Source organism: Gorilla gorilla, chromosome 11 (genome assembly GCF_029281585.2).
Source record: "Gorilla gorilla gorilla isolate KB3781 chromosome 11, NHGRI_mGorGor1-v2.1_pri, whole genome shotgun sequence".
Lineage (NCBI taxonomy): Eukaryota > Metazoa > Chordata > Mammalia > Primates > Hominidae > Gorilla > Gorilla gorilla.
In genome coordinates, this window is record NC_073235.2 from 34,140,022 (window position 1) to 34,154,746 (window position 14,725).

The 14,725-nt window shown below is 43.8% G+C and overlaps 1 pseudogene; it reads right to left on the reverse strand.

Annotated features, from left to right (window-relative positions):
* The window catches only part of LOC101153287 (putative ankyrin repeat domain-containing protein 20A2), a 49,904-nt pseudogene that overhangs the window by 11,018 nt on the left and 24,161 nt on the right, over nucleotides 1-14,725 (reverse strand).

The window sequence follows — 14,725 nt, forward strand, 5'->3', positions numbered from 1 at the left end:
ACCTCATCATATGACTGATTAAGGGCACTGAATTTAACTTGTATGTGAAGTACACTCCATATTAGCTGCAGTTAATCAGTAGACCAGGTGTTCTAGCAGAATTAAATTTGATGCTCCTGTGTTATCTTTAAATGACACAGCTTTTCTGAAAACCCATACTCATAGTGCATGATTATCCATTAAGAAAAGGTGATGAAATATGTGAATACAGCTGAGGAGACACCACAAGGCAAATGCTCAATGGTTCCCATTAATATTGGGAAAATCAACACTATAAAACAGAAAGCCATAGACATTATTTAATATTTGGTTTTGGAAGGTATTTTTAGTGACACTGCATACAGTTGTGCCTAATAATTGCTAAATTAGAGATGTAAAAATAAAACAAAGGCACATTGTTTTTGAGTAGGAAATCTGTAGACATCTAGGTGGTTTGCCCATCCAGCCACAAAATTCTAAATATAATCATGGTACCTGCACTCAAATTTATGTTAAATACCAACCTCAATGAAATCACTCTTTCTTCTCATTCTCTTTGTTATTTATATGTTGCTTTCCTTAAGGGAAGAATACAAATGCCTTGCTAAGAACCATTCTGTTTGGTTGTAGCCTGCATAAAGGGAGTAAACACAAAGTACATTTGCCCAAAAAAGGACTTTTTAAAAGTCAGAACTATGGTAGCATGAAGCCAAACGAGGTAATCTAGAATACATTTTTCTATGCTTCTTTCCCTTCTTTGCTCTCTTTCTACTCTAATAACTGCGATTCACACAGGTAATGAAGAGTGTAATTCCCTGATAGAAACACAGCTCCAAGATTAATCCTTTCTTTAACTATGAAGTTCGCGTGTCCAAAATCTGTGGTAGTTGCTGTCTGATTTTTGATCACTGATGGTGATACAGATATTTATCATGAACTCACAACTTCCCAAATCTTTGAAAAGTCTTACTATTATTGATGGTTCAACTAGTAGAAACATGATGTAAAATATCTGAAAATAAAGTTTTTATTTATTAGAATGTAAATAATAATACAAATTGTAATAAGGTGTAAAAGTTTTTTCTTCATTGAAGCAGTACCATGTTGTCCTCTACCCCACAAATGCACTACTCCCCCATGGTCTAATGTATTTTAAAAGTCCTGTAATTGCTATTAACTCAAACAAGTTTACTTAACTTGTTCTAAGCTTCTGGTATTTACTACAGTTTACTTTCAATCACTCAACCATCTCTGTTATATATGTTGTTTTCCATGAGAAATTTGTTTATTAGTAATTAAGATTCTTCAGGGATAAGAAAATATTTGAATAACTAAGTTTGTGCATAAACACATTAAGGTCAAATACCCATGATATTATTGTGTGTTTCTGTGTACTAGAGACAAAAACTTCAAAAAAATTTTTAATGAATATACGTTAAATTAAAAACTGCTTTCATTAAACTGAGATAATCTTCCCTCAATGCATGAATACCTTCAGAATTCACATAGACCAAAGAATTGTATAAAATATAATAGCCTTAAAAATCTTATTTGTAGCTGGCACAGTGGCTCCCACCTGTAATCCCAGCACATTGGCAAGCCGAGGTGGGCAGATCACCTGAGGTCAGGAGTTCGAGAGCAGCCTGGCCAACATGGTGAAACCCCATCTCTACTAAAAATAGAAAAATTAGCGGGGTATGGTAGCACGTGCATGTAGTATCAGCTACTCGAGGGGCTGAGGCAGGAGAATTGCTTGAACCCGAGAGGCAGAGGTGGTAATGTTATGCCCAGACCATTTATTCCCCAAAGAAGACCACCAGAGTCCAGAGTCAAAGCCAAGCAGCAAGGATCTTTACTACAAGTTCGAACCTGGTCCCTCCATTCCACAGCATACAAGAGGGCCCTGAACAATGCAAGTGTTTGCTTTTTATAGCCTGAGAGTTACAGGGGAACAAAGGAATTCTTTTGGTTCCCGCTTTTTCAGTAAAACTTTGAACGGCTGTCCCCTTATCGGAGACTTTCCTGGTGGTGTTTGTACTGGGCTCAGGAAGTTTGAGAGATATATGGCGATATGTGGTGAGATGGGAAGATGGGATGTGTTTGTACTGGGCTTGTTTGTTTTGAGCCCAGGGCTGAGGAATGTGCCCGGCTCCTTTCATTCCCCCCTTTTCTTTTCAGGTATTTTTAGAGCCAATCTTGGGTCTTATAAGTCTGATTCTGCTTCAGCGTTTAAAGGTTGGTATTGGGCTCTGAGGACCATGAGTTGTACAGTGTCAAACCTTTCTCTAATGAACCGCAAAATTCTGTTAACAACACAAGGTCCTGCGGTAAGCAGAAATAGTAGACTCAGCAGGGGTCCAAGGAAGGGGGCTAACAGAGAAAACATAGATGAGTTCCACCATTGGTCTGCAGCTGAAGCAAACTGCTGTGTTCTTACTTCTGTGCTTAACTTGCGTAACTGTTGGACCCGGTCTTCCACGAGCCCTGATTCATTTATGTAGAAACAACAGTCTTCCTTTAGAAACATACACGTTCCCCCTTTTTCAGCAGTGAGTAGGTCTAAGGCCCTCCGGTTCTGCAAGGTTACCTGTGCTAGGGACGTGAGCTGCTGCTGGAGGGAGGCAAGGGATTCAGCTGACTCCTCCATAGCAACGGCAAATTGTTGGTACAGCTTGTTACTTTCTATAAGGGTGTGACCTAGGGCTCCCCCAGCCAGTCCGGGCACCATGAAGGATGCGGTGAGGGAGATTCCTGCAATGAGGGGGAGAAATATGGCTCGTGCAGGTCTCGGTCTAGGGTCTGGATGAATAACAGCACTAGTCCAGTTACCGGTATACCCTAGGAACTCGCCGGCAGTAAGCAGAGTTAACCGGGGAACTAATGTGACAGGAAGACACAGTAGGTTGGTAACAGAGGGGCTTGATAGGTTTTTAGATAATGTTCCATTACACCAGAAGAATATGCCTGACGAAGCCCTTAAGGTGATGTTAGGGGGCATTGCAGTGATGCTGCAGAGGCTGGAATTAGTTCCTGAGAAACAGTAGGGAAGCTTTTCTTGACTGGGGTTTAGGTATAGTGGCACGTTAGGGATAGGGGCATATGAGAGGTTTCGGTGGTTGTTAGCTTGGGCTGAGGTGGAGGATCCCCACGGCAGGGGGACAGCGGTTAGCGGTGGACGCCCTAGAGTGGCACACAGAAAGCAGCCAGACAGGCTGTGAAGTCCTGTAAGGTGGGCAAGTTCTAATCCTTCTTGCAATAATTTTAACCAGGAAAAAGGACGTAAGTCTTGTGTCAGGCGGTTTTCTTGTCGCTGGATATTTCCATGGACCAGGGGCCGTACCTGCACTAGACCCCGCCACAGATAGAGGTGACTGCTAGGCCATGTGGAGGCGGAGGAGTAGTATACAGCCCCGTGTTGAGGCGTGGTCCAGCGGGAGTTCCAGGGGTCTCTAACTATCCATGTATATGAAAGGTCTCTATCTCGTCTGCGATGGAAGGGCCATCTGGGATCTATCTGTTCTTTTCCACTCCACCATTGTTTATGGATGTTACAATAGTTATAAGGGCAGCCGGCACTTTGGTGCCACCAATAGTGCTTACAGTTGTATTCAGTCTGATCATACTCGAAGCATATTACTGGTGCCACTGGTTTGGCTACTGGGAAATCGGTAAAATTTAGTAAAATTGGGCTATTGCACCCTGAGGAGGGGCAATCTGCACTGGCCACTAATTTCCCGGGCTTATGAGGTTGCCTAGGGTGGGTTTGGTTTTCATAAAGCCAGAATCTCCAGACAAAGGGATTAGGAGCTGGCTTTATGTTTTCCCCAGCGGCCACTAGGGCGACTAATGTTAGAGTTAGACTACCTAACTGCATGTTTGCAGTGAGCTATGCTGCCGGCACAGGGTGACTTTTAAGGGGTTGTTCTTAGCTCTGTCCACAGTCCACGTGTCCGGTGCTTCAGCTGCCACCGTGATTGGCCCCAGAAGGTCGGAGGTTGGGTCCACTGGCTTGACGTGGGTATAGTGGATCCACGACGCAATGCCTTCTACCTTCAGGGCAGTGGGTGTGGTCAGGAGTACTTGGAGTGGTCCTTTCCACCTGGGCTCTAGGGTCTCTTGTCGGTGTCGCTTAACCAGGACCCAGTCTCCCGGCTGGTACGGATAGGGTGTCGGTGGGGGACTGGTCTCATATAGCTCTTTCAGCTTGGGCCAGATTTCTTGGTGAATTTTCTGTAAGGCCGTACTTTCCTGGCTTTATTTCAGTAAAATCTACTTCTCAGTAGGTACCGGGCCTGGTTCCCCTGAGCCTTGTTCCTGTTGCAGCTTGAGATTGGGGGTATGCGTTGTTAAGTTGGCAGACTTTGCAACTTGTCATGATACTGCTGGCCGTCTCAGCTATATGTCTGATTTTGAGCTTGGAGCGTCTGATCAGGTCTTTCATCCGCCGGGCCCCCAGGTGGGTGGTTCAGTGGATGTGTTCTAACACCTGTTGTCCTAGTTTTTCTGGTAGGATGGTTTGGTCATTATTATCAGTCCACCACCCATTCTGGATTTGTTTCAGGGGAAGTTTGTCAATCCACTGGAGATCTTGTTCTGAATATTCAGGGAAATATGGCAAGTCCCGGGGGCCCGGGTCAGGGAGCTGGAGTGCAAGGAGTTGGCTGGGAGCCTTCGCCACATTCCTTGCAGTTTGGTCTGCCAGAAAGTTGCCTTGAGCAGTTGGAGTAGTTAGTTTCTGATGCCCTGGGCAATGTACAATGGCTAATTTTTCTGGCCTCCATAGGGCTGTTAGCAGGGCTAGGATCTATTGCTTGTTTTTTATCTCTTTTCCTTCAGCCGTCAGTAACCCTCGCTCCCTGTAAATGGCCCCATGTATATGCGCCGTTGCAAAAGCATATCGGCTGTCTGTATATACTGTCAGCTTTTTCCCCACCCCTAAGGTAAGAGCTTGGGTGAGCGCTATCAGTTCGGCCTTCTGGGCCGATGTCCCCGGGGGCAGGGGTTCCGCCCAGATTACCTCAGTCTCTGAAGTTACTGCCGCTCCAGCGTACCTCTGGCCTTGATGCATGAAGCTGCTCCCATCAGTGAACCAGACGAGGTCGGTGTCAGGAAGTGGGCGGTCCTGCAGGTCTTTGCTCAGATTATCATGCCGGGGGGGCCACCTAGGTTGGGTGTACTCTGGCTGTAGATGCTCTTTCTGTACCACTGCTGCCAGGACCTTGGTCATTTTTTCAGTGGCCTTAAATTGCTTTTCCTCTGGAGTATCTCTGTTATTGTAAACCCGCTGGGCTATCTGAAGGAGATCCTGAATCCGCTTTCCCTCCAAGTCTTCTAATTTCTGGAGTTTTCTCTTAATATCTGGGGCTGCCTGATTTATGAAAGGCATTATAACAGCTGCCTGACTTCCTGGAGCCTCTGGATCTATGGGGGTGTACTGTCTAAAAGCTTTCATTAATCTTTCTAAGTAGGTAGCTGGGCTCTCTGTCTTCCCCTGCAGAATAGAATATACTTTAGCCAAATTAGTGGGCTTGCGAGCAGCTGCCCGGAGACCTGCCATTATAGTCTGGCAATAAAGGTGTAGCCGTCCCCTACCTTCTGCCGTATTGTAGTCCCAAGCCGGCCTGGTCAGAGGAAAGGTTGCGTTTATGAGGTCGGGTTTGGCAGTCGGTTGACCGTCGTCCAACGGGACCAGCTTTCTAGCTTCTATCTGTATTCTCTCTCGCTCCTCCGTGGTGAACAAGATTCGGAGGAGCTGCTGACAATCATCCCAAGTGGGCTGGTGGGTGAACATGACACTATCCAGTAAAGCCAGTAAATCTTTGGGGTTGTCTGAAAACCGAGCACTCTGAGTCTTCCAGTTATACAGATCACTGGTGGAGAATGGCCAGTACTGGAGCCTGGGGATTCGTGTGTCATCTGGGGGTCCTATTTCCCGAAGGGGTAAAGCCACCGTGGAGTCAGGCGGCTAAGGGGGGCTAGTCCGCGAAGTGCGCCCTCGCGTCCGCCCCGCCGGCCCTTCAAAGTTACATTCCCTTTCAGCGGGCCCGTGTGTGCCGGCTGCCTCCCGTCCGCCTGCTCCCTCCCACAGCTCAGCCAGGGGGGCTGGGGCCTGGGGCCCGGAGGGGTACGGAGGGGGTTCTGTGAACAGTGGGTCCCCGCTGTCAGGTAGAACAGGATGGGGGGGGCAGTTGGCTGCTTGGATTTTAGTGGTCGAGCAACCAGTGCCTTACAGGGTTCAGAGGCTAATTGGAAAGTGGACAGCCAAGGAGGCAGGTTCTCAACAAGGTCCTGCCATATGAGGATATATGGGATTTGATCTAAGTGGCCCGCACGCCCAGGTAGGAAAATCTTGGACTTTACTCTAGTGATGACAGCAAGTCGGAAGGTCCCTTCGGGTGGCCACCCCACATCAAAGGCAGGCCATTCGGAGTGACACAGAGTAATTAGCTTTCCTTTCCTGATTTCTATACCAAGATCATGGCCCCTTGCTCTAACTTCTTTGAAATTACTTGTAAGGAGAGATAGGGGAGTGTTCTGGGTATTACCCATCCTGTAATAATTTGTAGTCTCTTCCTATAAAGGAATGTGGGTTTGAATCCCTGTAAAGGAAATCTGATTTGACTTCTTAGTGATATCTAATCACAGGCGCACTTTGGCAGCCTTGGTCAGAGTTAGCTGCCTGGGTCCCGGTCGCGCTGAGGCAGCCCAGGTCAGAGTTAGCTGCTGCCCGCCAAACCAGGGCAGTTCAGATCACAAGCGTGCACCGGAAGCCCAGGTCAGAGTTAGCTGCCTGGGTCCCGGTAGCGCTGAGGCAGCCCAGGTCAGAGTTAGCTGCTGCCCGCCAAACCGGGGCAGTTCAGATCGCAAGCGCGCACCGGAAGCCCGGGTCAGAGTTAGCTGCTGCCCGCCAAACCGGGGCAGTTCAGATCACAAGCGCGCACCGGAAGCCCGGGTCAGAGTTAGCTGCTGCCCGCCAAACCGGGGCAGTTCAGATCACAAGCGCGCACCAGAAGCCCGGGTCAGAGTTAGCTGCTGCCCGCCAAACCGGGGCAGTTCAGATCGCAAGCGTGCACCAGAAGCCCGGGTCAGAGTTAGCTGCTGCCCGCCAAACCGGGGTAGTTCAGATCGCAAGCGCGCACTGGAAGCCCGGGTCAGAGTTAGCTGCCTGGGTCGCGGTCGCACTGAGGCAGCCCAGATTAGAGGCAGCTGCTGCCCGCCAAACCGGGGCAGTTCAGATCGCAAGCGCACACCGGAAGCCTGGGTCAGAGTTAGCTGCCTGGGTCCCAGTCGCGCTGAGGCAGCCCAGGTCAGAGGCAGCTGCTGCCCGCCAAACCGGGGCAGTTCAGATCGCAAGCGCGCACCGGAAGCCCGGGTCAGAGTTAGCTGCTGCCCGCCAAACCGGGGCAGTTCAGATCGCAAGCGCGCACCGGAAGCCCAGGTAGGAGTTAGCTGCCTGGGTCACGGTCGCGCTGAGGCAGCCCAGATTAGAGGCAGCTGCTGCCCACCAAGCCGGGGCAGCTCAGACCACAATATAGATCAGATGAGAGCCAGGGGACGTCTCCCACCGGTCTCCGCTGGCCGTCCTATAGCGCATCCGCCAGGACTGTGCCAGCTCCAGTTTCAGACCTCGCGAGTCACAGATTCGGATTCAGAACAGACACAGACAGACAAAAGGAGACGAGCCAGCTCACCTATTAGTAGATCAATCCTAGCAGATCCGTTGACCAGGGGTCTGGTGGGCTTGGGGAATCCCGGACGGGCCCCCAGATGTTATGTCCAGACCATTTGTTCCCCAAAGAAGACCACCAGAGTCCAGAGTCAAAGCCAAGCAGCAAGGATCTTTACTACAAGTTCGAACCTGGTCCCTCCATTCCACAGCATACAAGAGGGCCCTGAACAATGCGAGTGTTTGCTTTTTATAGCCTGAGAGTTACAGGGGAACAAAGGAATTCTTTTGGTTCCCGCTTTTTCAGTAAAACTTTGAACGGCTGTCCCCTTATCGGAGACTTTCCTGGTGGTGTTTGTACTGGGCTCAGGAAGTTTGAGAGATATATGGCGATATGTGGTGAGATGGGAAGATGGGATGTGTTTGTACTGGGCTTGTTTGTTTTGAGCCCAGGGCTGAGGAATGTGCCCGGCTCCTTTCAGTAATGAGCCAAGACTGAGCCACTGCACTCCAGCCTTGGTGACAGAGCAAGACTCTGTCTCAAAAACACAAACAAACAAACAAAAAACCTAATTGTTCCCATATAAGTCTATGTTCACACAAGATCTGAAGAGTACACAACACCGTGAGACAGGACAGACATATATTTTAAAAGTTATATTCCTGGTTTCTGTAAAAATAAAACAGTTGAATTTAAGCTTTCAAGACAAGTCAAGGAAAAGAGCAAAAAATGCAAAAGTGAAACTCGAAAGGTCATTTCCCTATCAAGGGCTCATGATCACTGGACATTCACAAGCTATACTGTTCAAAACATTAGTTCTGAATTTTGATCTGAGTATCCTTTTAGTAGCAGTTTCATTCAAGGATGTCCAAGAGGTAAAATAAGACAATATCATTTGCTATTTGCGGTTTTATTTTCTGAGAACAGCCCAGCATTCTTCTTCAGAGAAATGAATTGTCCTAACTTCATAGGCTAAAGGCTCATGAGTCATAGTTCTAAGGGCATTAATAAAATATGGTGGTGCATGCTTGTATTCTGAACTTTTCAGGTTTAAACTCTCATATAGTAAACGCTAATAGATACAAACTGATTAAAGAAAAGCCCTCTTAATCTGACATTATTTTTATTTTTATTTCTTCATTTATCAGCAACAGGAGAGTCTAACTAAATGTGGTAAAGTGGTATGAGGGAATACAATGAACAGTGTAAAATGAATTAAACCAGAGATAATCACACCAATGTGGGTACAAGTGTAAAATATAATACAAAACACACCAAAGAAAGTGGCAGAAAGGTATATAAAGTGTATTACCACTCACATACCATTTTAGGACACAAAAAATTCTGCATATTATTTCTGAGCATCACAATGTAGTTAAAGATTTCAAAAGGGCATTGAAATGAAAAACAACCAACTTATGATGTTGGTAGCCTCTATGCAATCATGTTTTAAAAACTTTAACACCAAAAAGTCTCAAAATCACCATTTTAAAATACTGTGTCTACCAGTTATAAATGAATCATTACTTTCATCATTTGTAATAGTCAAAGATGCCACAAACGCACGCATACACACACCTATATATACACATACACACACAGTCTTGCTCATTAGAACATCTGACAGGCTTCAGATCATCAGTGTAATAACACTAGCAGCAAGCCTCTAAAGTTAAAACAGAAACGGACACTTTAATAAGTAAAGCTTTCCTCTAGGTAAAGATCAGAACTCCAACTAGCACTTAACTCACTGGAAATATCTTAAGAGTCTCAAAATTCACTGCTTTGAATCACTGACAAGTATAAAAATTTTATACTGAAAACTTCATGCTATTCAAAATATTAAAACAGAAATATCTGACTTAAAGCTTACATTTTTAAAATCTTCTTTATACTTCTAAATTTGTTTTTATTCAAATATGGATACCAACAATAACATTTATGTCAATGCCTTCTGTTCAATATTGAATAGAATTAGGAATAAGAATAATGTGAGTACTTCCAATCATTGAATGTACTTATTTCCAGTATTCCATTAAATGTACCTGCTCTCAATGTCTGTACATCCTTTCTTTGTACTGCTCCTTTCACAGCAGGATCTTCCACTTCAGTGCTAGGCTGAATGGGTTTTAAAAGAAAACGATTCATAAATCATATATATTTTATACAACATGGAGTCAGTGATTCAAAAATATACATAATTAATTACCTTCAAGGAAGGATGTTTTGCAGGAGGCCCTACAAAGCAAAGGGGATATGTCATCAATTATATGTAAGTATGACAGGGCCAACCAAACATTCATGCAGTGTTATATCGAGCTGAATTCTCAGGCCTGGCTATAAAAATAATTACTTAAGGTTTTGAGGGTTCTTCTTGGCTTCTTTTTTTCATTGCCTAGGACACCAACATGATAGAAACACAATGAGGAAAATAGGAATATAGGATTCCCAAAATGCACAGTTTACATTTCAGTAGTGAGATTATGTTTCAAATGCCTATACTTAAAATAGAAAAGCATTGATATAACCTTGAACACGTGGACTGATGAGGAGAAAAGAGACCATTAAACAGAGGGCAAATCAAACCTGAGGGAATCAATGTCAAAGTTGATCGTGAATGTACAGAGTATTTTAACTCCACACACCAGAGGCATTGCTGCCAGCACAGCACAAATAAATTCCCCTTGTCTTGTCACTGAGGAAATACACAGTTGGGATGACAGTTCAGGTGAATGTGTGATTCACCTCTCATCAAAGAAAGGGTTCTACATTGATCAGCTAGGATACACACTTATGAAATAACAGCTAATCAAACTACTCATTTTTCCCATGATAACATGGGCTACTACAGCATCTACATTTCTCCTATCCCCTCATTTGGCCTTGAATTAGAGCTCCTTGATCCACTCATGCAAGGTGGTCCATAAAACACATCAAATAAACCATGTCAAATAAGCTTCTGATATCAAAATATTTATCAAAAAAGAAAACACTGAATGACCACAGACTTGCTGGATATGAATACATATTTATATTTCAAAATCAGTGCAGTATTTATTGAAAATGAGAATTTTGGTTTTCATGCAATGAATTTTATGATTACTTCTAAAATTAACTAAGTTTGGTATATTATCTTACATTGTAAAGGACTTTTATAAAACAGCTATCATATCAAAGAACTGGCTGTCTCAAAAAATAAATTCGCCAAAGCATCTATATGCAACTTAATCACATCTTATTCACTCATGTCAGTGAAACTTCTCTCCCTGAGGCCTGACAGTTATCAAGTGAAATGAACTGCTGTGATTTACCCCAACTCTAGCACTCCCTCCTGCCTCCAGTACTCTCCACAGCAATAACCTCTTTTGTGAGACTGGGCATATGCTGAAGCAAATGGAAGTGAGCTGTCTCAAGTTTACTTGGCTTTAACTCCCAAGATCCCAGCAAATGTCTTTCTTTCCTCCTTTTGTGTCCTTTCACAATCCCTCTTCCTTTGAAGAAATGATTATCAGAACTGTCTTCCTGATGCTTCCCTTCCTAACTGCTTTTTATGGATGATTGTGACCACTTTTTTCATCTGTATTCAGCAGTAGTATACACCTGTAATCTCTCTTTTTTCATCTCATTTTCCTTCCCCTGTGGCTAGAATCATGCTCAGAAATAAAAGGAAATTAAAGCTTTCCCTGGATTCTGTTATTTTTTAAATTGCTCTCCAGTGGTTCTTTTTCCAGATTTCCCTAAAGGAAGGCTATTCCCTTGCTATTCAGAGCTGTGTCCAAGGACCAGCACAAACATCACCTGAGTGCTCATGAGAAATGCAGACTCCTATACCTGCTGAATCAGAATGTGCACTTTCCAGAAGCTCCTCAACTAATTCATGACAATTTGAATGCCCTGTTCTACAATGGTGTGCTTCCATATTGGTTTACTCTAATTGGCCTTTTTGGCCTAGCCTCAATTTATTTCCTATTATGTTCCTGAATTTAATACTACATTATAAGCCATAATGTTTCTAATGAACTTTTAATCAGGCAAAGCTTCTCTAATTAATTTCTTCCCAATAAATCACCCAACACTATTCTTTTCAATTATGTTAATATGATACTATCCTATGAAGTTACAACATTTTCTATAAAAACAAATTACAGCCATACATGGCTGACCATTTACAGTGATGTTCATCTATGGTAGATAAAACACAGGTCTGCGTGGTAAAGTACCTCAATCCTTAACGCCTCCCCAGTAGCGAGGATGACAGCAAGAGAAGGAAAATGTTACTGTAATTATATGACACATTTTGGTACTGGAAGCTCACTTTATCTTCCTTCCTATTTCTAACACCCTGTTCTTCCTTTTTCTACAGATCAATTTGACTTTACTACCCTCCATTACATACATCTGCATTTTTTTATTTATTCCATGTACACTCTGCCCTCCTCATTCTTTCTTTCTCTTTTATTCATTTCCTCTTCCCTCTCTCCTGACTTGCCTCAGGTCTTACAGTATCTTAAAATGGAACTCATAACTCAGCTCCTTTAGTGGTACTTCAAATAGAATCAACTGCTGACCCTTGGTTAGAGACACCACTTATCACCATTTCACTTCTCCTTTACTTATTATACAGTTAATAGGACATTTTCTTTAGCTATTAAACTCTATTAGTGCTCATATTTTAAAAGAAACATTCCATCAATGACTTTTTTTTCTTTTTTTGAGATGGAGTCTCACTCTGTCACCCAGGCTGCAGTGCAGTGGCATGATCTCCGCTCACTGCAAGCTCCACCTCCCAGGTTCACACCATCCTCCTGCCTCAGTCTCCCGAGGAGCTGGGACTACAGGCACCCGCCACCATGCCCAGCTAATTTTTTGTGTTTTTAGTAGAGATGGGGTTTCACCATGTTAGCCAGGATGGTCTCGATCTCCTGACCTCATTACCCGCCCACCACAGCCTCCCAAAGTGCTGGGATTACAGGCATGAGCCACCGCGCCTGGCTTCCATCAAATGACTTTTTAAATAAAATACGGTTCTCACCTTCTCCTTTTCCGTTGACTATTCTGTTTCCTTTTTCATGAGAAGGTCCACGTAAAGGCTCTGACACTTTCTCGGGGACACACTGCTAAAGTAATATCAAGAATTAGTTTCCATTTAAAATTATAATGAGTTGCATCAAGAGTTTCTTATCAATCTATTTTTATGAAACTGGGTCTCACTCTGTCAACCCAGGGCTAGAATGCAGGGGCCTGATTATGGCTCACTGTGGTCTCAAACTCCTGACCTCAAGCAATCTTCCCACCGCAACTTCCTGAATAGCTGGAACTACAGGTGCATACCATCATGACATGCTAATGTTTTTATTGTTATCTTTGTAGAGACAAGGCCTCATTATACTGCCCAGGCTGGTCTCAAGCTCCTGGGCTCAAGTAAATCTTCCACTTCTGCCTCCCAAAGTGTTGAGATAAGCAGTGTGCACCACCACACCCAGCCCTAATCAATGTCTTTAAATCAATCTCAATGTTGCCCAGGCATGGTGGCTCACACCTGTAATCTCAGCCCTTTGCAAGGCCAAGGTGGGTGGATTGCTTGAGTTCAGGAGTTTGAGACCAGCCTGGGCAGCATAATGAGAACACATCTCTACACAAAAATACCAAAAGGAGTCAGGCATGATGGTGTGTGCCTGTAGTCCCAGCTGCTTGGGAAGCTGATGTGGGAGAATCACTTGAGCCTGAGAGGTGCATACTGCAGTGAGCCAAGATCACGCCCCTACACTGCACATGGACAACAGAGCAAGACCCTGACTCCCCCAAAATTTCAACTTAAAATGTGAGAATGAAGAGAGATACAAACAAAAAACAAGCCTAATTGGTCAATGAAATATAAGCTTAAGCCAAGAAAGAAAACAAACAACATGAAGTACAATAAAGCACATGGGGAAATAGATCTGTAACAGAGCATTCGGTCTTTCATACCCCTGATAATACTAATTAATATTTATGCTGCAATTAGTTTTTTGTAAGTACTTCTGTGATAGCGTTTCTTACTATAAGACATTCAATTAGCTAAATATGGTCATCTACCACTACCTGAAAGAATATTATTATATCAGAAACAGAAAACTGGAACTTTCCATCAACTTTCCACCCAGAAAAAGAATTGGTCACCAGAATTCTAAAGAGTAATGTATGGCAGACACATGAAAAAATACTCATCATCACTGGCCATCAGAGAAATGCAAATCAAAACCACAATGAGATATCATTTCACACCGGTTAGAACAACAATCATTGAAAAGTCAGGAAACAACAGGTGCTGGAGAGGATGTGGAGAAATAGGAACACTTTTACACTGTTGGTGGGACGGTAAACTAGTTCAACCATTGTGGAAGACAGTATGGAGATTCCTCAAGGATCAAGAATTAGAAATACCATTTGATCCAGCCATCCCATTACTGGGTATATACCCAAAGGATTATAAATCATGCTGCTATAAAGACACATGCACACGTATGTTTATTGCGGCACTATTCACAATAGTAAAGACTTGGAACCAACCCAAATGTACATCAATGATAGACTCGATTAAGAAAATGTGGCACTTACACACCATGGAATACTATGCAGCATAAAAAATGATGAGTTCATGTCCTTTGTAGGGACATGGATGAAGATGGAAACCGTCATTCTGAGCAAACTGTTGCAAGGACAGAAAACTAAACACCACATGTTCTCACTCATAGGTGGGAACTGAACAATGAGAACACTTGGACACAAGATGGGGAACATCACACACCAGGGCCTCTTATGGGGTAGGGGGAGAGGGGAGAGATAGCATTAGGAGATATACCTAATATAAATGACCAGTTAATGGGTGCAGTACACCAACATGGCACATGTATACATATGTAAGAAATCTGCACGTTGTGCACATGTACCCTAGAACTTAAAGTATAATAATAATAAAGAGTAATGTATGGCTTGAAAAGGTATATTTAATAGAACATGAGTTGAGTCTAATAAAAAACTTAAGAAATGTTAATCTAAAATCTCAATGTTAAGATTCCAGTTGAATGATACTAGAAAAT